At 53.0% G+C, this 5,000-nt stretch overlaps 1 non-coding gene across 1 annotated transcript in view; it reads left to right on the top strand.

Annotated features, from left to right (window-relative positions):
* Nucleotides 1-3,998: 3,998 nt before the first annotated feature.
* LOC124589553 overlaps nucleotides 3,999-5,000 on the top strand; it is a 1,910-nt gene continuing 908 nt past the window's right edge. Inside the window, exon 1 of the ribosomal RNA XR_006976076.1 lies at nucleotides 3,999-5,000. This exon is cut by the window's right edge and continues 908 nt beyond it. This is a non-coding gene — a ribosomal RNA (small subunit ribosomal RNA).

Here is a 5,000-nt window from a genome sequence, read left to right as displayed (position 1 = left end):
AAACGTATACACGGCGCTGATTAGTAATAGATAGAGCCATCAGAATACAGATAATGTATAGACCTGTCCGTATACATGCTGAAAGACTCTGCTCACAATCACACGTCAGCCAGACACTCTTATCACGCACTACTCTCTGCCTGTAACAGGCACACAGACAATATGTAAGCACCAGCATGGAACAACACCCAGTGCATCCTCTCTGCCACATTAGACAATCCACACTATCATAACCAGACCGGGAGGTCCACTCGGAAAACAGAATATCCCACCCTTCCGACAACCACCATTGCTCAGCTAAGCCACCAACACCCACACATGTCCCAGACAGGGGTGCACCCAACATCACAATACTGCCTCCTGTCACACCACACAAACAATGGCAGGAATGAAAGACACAGGTCTGCCACAAGCATGGAATCAGAGCGCCGCCTGTTATGAGCCAAAGGTGCACCCTGACGTGGCAAATCAGATGATGCCGCAGTCATTTACTTACGATAATCACAATCAACAAACCGGGCCCCCCCCCCCCAAGTGCCTTAACCTAACCCGTATTGTACCTTAACCTAACCCGTATTGTACCTTAACCTAACCCGTATTGTACCTTAACCTAACCCGTATTGTACCTTAACCTAACCCGTATTGTACCTTAACCTAACCCATATTGTACCTTAACCTAACCCATATTGTACCTTAACCTAACCCATATTGTACCTTAACCTAACCCATATTGTACCTTAACCTAACCCATATTGTACCTTAACCTAACCCATATTGTACCTTAACCTAACCCATATTGTACCTTAACCTAACCCATATTGTACCTTAACCTAACCCATATTGTACCTTAACCTAACCCATATTGTACCTTAACCTAACCCATATTGTACCTTAACCTAACCCATGTTGCGCCTTAACCTAACCCATGTTGCGCCTTAACCTAACCCATGTTGCGCCTTAACCTAACCCATGTTGCGCCTTAACCTAACCCATGTTGCGCCTTAACCTAACCCATGTTGCGCCTTAACCTAACCCATGTTGCGCCTTAACCTAACCCATGTTGCGCCTTAACCTAACCCATGTTGCGCCTTAACCTAACCCATGTTGCGCCTTAACCTAACCCATGTTGCGCCTTAACCTAACCTATGTTGCGCCTTAACCTAACCTATGTTGCGCCTTAACCTAACCTATGTTGCGCCTTAACCTAACCTATGTTGCGCCTTAACCTAACCTATGTTGCGCCTTAACCTAACCTATGTTGCGCCTTAACCTAACCTATGTTGCGCCGTAACCTAACCTATGTTGCGCCGTAACCTAACCTATGTTGCGCCATAACCTAACCTATGTTGCGCCTTAACCTAACCTATGTTGCGCCTTAACCTAACCTATGTTGCGCCTTAACCTAACCTATGTTGCGCCTTAACCTAACCTATGTTGCGCCTTAACCTAACCTATGTTGCGCCTTAACCTAACCTATGTTGCGCCTTAACCTAACCTATGTTGCGCCTTAACCTAACCTATGTTGCGCCTTAACCTAACCTATGTTGCGCCTTAACCTAACCTATGTTGCGCCTTAACCTAACCTATGTTGCGCCTTAACCTAACCTATGTTGCGCCGTAACCTAACCTATGTTGCGCCTTAACCTAACCTATGTTGCGCCTTAACCTAACCTATGTTGCGCCGTAACCTAACCTATGTTGCGCCTTAACCTAACCTATGTTGCGCCTTAACCTAACCTATGTTGCGCCTTAACCTAACCTATGTTGCGCCTTAACCTAACCTATGTTGCGCCTTAACCTAACCTATGTTGCGCCTTAACCCAACACACGTTGGGCCTTAACCCAACACACGTTGGGCCTTAACCCAACACACGTTGGGCCTTAACCCAACACACGTTGGGCCTTAACCCAACACACGTTGGGCCTTAACCCAACACACGTTGGGCCTTAACCCAACACACGTTGGGCCTTAACCCAACACACGTTGGGCCTTAACCCAACACACGTTGGGCCTTAACCCAACACACGTTGGGCCTTAACCCAACACACGTTGGGCCTTAACCCAACACACGTTGGGCCTTAACCCAACACACGTTGGGCCTTAACCCAACACACGTTGGGCCTTAACCCAACACACGTTGGGCCTTAACCCAACACACGTTGGGCCTTAACCCAACACACGTTGGGCCTTAACCCAACACACGTTGGGCCTTAACCCAACACACGTTGGGCCTTAACCCAACACACGTTGGGCCTTAACCCAACACACGTTGGGCCTTAACCCAACACACGTTGGGCCTTAACCTGCTCTGTAATTGTCATACGACGCGTTAAATTAGTGTAGTGTTGCCTAACTGCAACCCCCGCAATATAGTTTGCTACTCGCACTGCCCGGTCCCCAGAGTATCGCTTCATGTTAAACACCTTGCAGCTATACACTGTAATGCGGATGGCGGCAGGACGTACATGCTCAATGCCCTTCGCAGTTGTTCATTGGCATTCGCATGGCGAAGCACAGCCTACGTTGTGGTACGGCTTGTGGCAACTGTCCGCTGATGTTGTACGTCCAAATCACACACTGTACCGCACATTGGTCCTCATGTACTGAATGATACATCGTGGTACATGTGTGACCGTACCACGACTGCGCCAACAACGGCGAACCATACGGTCCAAATATTGTGCACTCAGCTACGTGTCGTCTCCCTATAAGAGCTGGATTGCAGTATGGTATGCCGTGGATGGCGATCAGCATGAGCCGTCTGTTGATGTAGTGGCGCGTGTTGTCAGACGTAGTCGTCTCTTCTCACACACCGTGATAGCATGGTGCACTGCGTTCCACATCTGCGACATGCGACAGAGGCCGGTTGACAGTCGTTCGCGCAATGGACATCGCATACGTACGGGGGCCACCTTCCACGTGTTCGCGAAGCGTGCACATGTTGTTGCGTGTATGTGGGCAGACATAGTGTGTCGTGACACCTGACACAGGCATGCAACAATCGTTGAATTTGCAAATGGCGATGGACGTCTACGTTTGCTGGTGACGTTACGCAAATGAAGAACTGGTAAACCGTTGTGGTGCGGTTGTTCTCGCTAGAGGTGAATCAGTGATGGCGACGATCGGTTGAGCTACCAACCGGTTGTTTCAGCGATACCCACCATGCCCACGAACGTGAATGGCATGTGGGTGTGAAGCGATACGCGGCGGTGGCTGGGTGGGACCGTCCCCGGCCGGTGAGGGGGGGCCTTCCGGCGTGCTGGCCGCGCGGTGCGTGGGCGCACGCGCTACAGCCGGCTGGTGGGGGCGGCCAGTGGCAGGCGCGCCGGCCGACGGAGGCGGCAGGCGGCGCAGCTGCGCGCCGGCGCACCCTGCACGCGGCGCCGTGCGGCCAAAGTAGGTCCTCGCGGGCCCGGTGCGAAGCGCGGTGGACATCTGCAGTGTGCTGGTCCGATTGAGGACTGTGTGCGCTGAGGATGCGCCGCCGCCCGGCGCTCGGCGCCGCGACGCCGTCTGCTGCTCGGTCGCCTCTGCGGTTCTCGCAGGTGGATTGTATCGCAGCTGTGCGGACGTGTTGGCGCGTGCGCTGTGCTGGGAGAGTTCGCTTCGGCACCCAAGTGGGGCTTTTGTCCTTCTGTGGCGCTGGCGTTGGAGCTGCCGGCCACCGTAGGTGGCGCGTGTTGTCTCCCGCCGGCAATGCCACGACAGCACGCTCCCGGGCCTCTGTCGGCAGCGGCAAGCTCAGTTGGGAGCACGGGTGGTCGCACCTAAAGCGTCTACTCGCCAAACTCCGGGCGATTGCGCCTCTCTCGAACCCGACCAAGTACTTAGGACGGCGCTGCGCGCCGCCGGGACCTGAGAGGGTTTCGAGGTGTATTGTGCAGGGGAGCTCAGCCTCCTCCTGTTTGCAGAATAATTGAGCGGACGCTTGCGTGTTCGCGCGGGCCCCCGGGACACACTCCCGGGCGGCCGGCTGCTCAGCTCTAGTTGACGCAGCTCCCTGGTTGATCCTGCCAGTAGTCATATGCTTGTCTCAAAGATTAAGCCATGCATGTCTCAGTACAAGCCGCATTAAGGTGAAACCGCGAATGGCTCATTAAATCAGTTATGGTTCCTTAGATCGTACCCACGTTACTTGGATAACTGTGGTAATTCTAGAGCTAATACATGCAAACAGAGTCCCGACCAGAGATGGAAGGGACGCTTTTATTAGATCAAAACCAATCGGTCGGCTCGTCCGGTCCGTTTGCCTTGGTGACTCTGAATAACTTTGGGCTGATCGCACGGTCCTCGTACCGGCGACGCATCTTTCAAATGTCTGCCTTATCAACTGTCGATGGTAGGTTCTGCGCCTACCATGGTTGTAACGGGTAACGGGGAATCAGGGTTCGATTCCGGAGAGGGAGCCTGAGAAACGGCTACCACATCCAAGGAAGGCAGCAGGCGCGCAAATTACCCACTCCCGGCACGGGGAGGTAGTGACGAAAAATAACGATACGGGACTCATCCGAGGCCCCGTAATCGGAATGAGTACACTTTAAATCCTTTAACGAGTATCTATTGGAGGGCAAGTCTGGTGCCAGCAGCCGCGGTAATTCCAGCTCCAATAGCGTATATTAAAGTTGTTGCGGTTAAAAAGCTCGTAGTTGGATTTGTGTCCCACGCTGTTGGTTCACCGCCCGTCGGTGTTTAACTGGCATGTATCGTGGGACGTCCTGCCGGTGGGGCGAGCTGAAGGCGTGCGACGCGCCTCGTGCGTGCTCGTGCGTCCCGAGGCGGACCCCGTTGCAATCCTACCAGGGTGCTCTTGAGTGAGTGTCTCGGTGGGCCGGCACGTTTACTTTGAACAAATTAGAGTGCTTAAAGCAGGCAAGCCCGCCTGAATACTGTGTGCATGGAATAATGGAATAGGACCTCGGTTCTATTTTGTTGGTTTTCGGAACCCGAGGTAATGATTAATAGGGACAGGCGGGGGCATTCGTATTGCGACGTTAGAGGT

The sequence above is a fragment of the Schistocerca americana genome, unplaced genomic scaffold, assembly GCF_021461395.2.
Source record: "Schistocerca americana isolate TAMUIC-IGC-003095 unplaced genomic scaffold, iqSchAmer2.1 HiC_scaffold_702, whole genome shotgun sequence".
NCBI classification, from domain to species: domain Eukaryota; kingdom Metazoa; phylum Arthropoda; class Insecta; order Orthoptera; family Acrididae; genus Schistocerca; species Schistocerca americana.
Note: the sequence above shows the minus strand (reverse complement) of the source record. Positions and strands in the feature narration are given on the sequence as shown.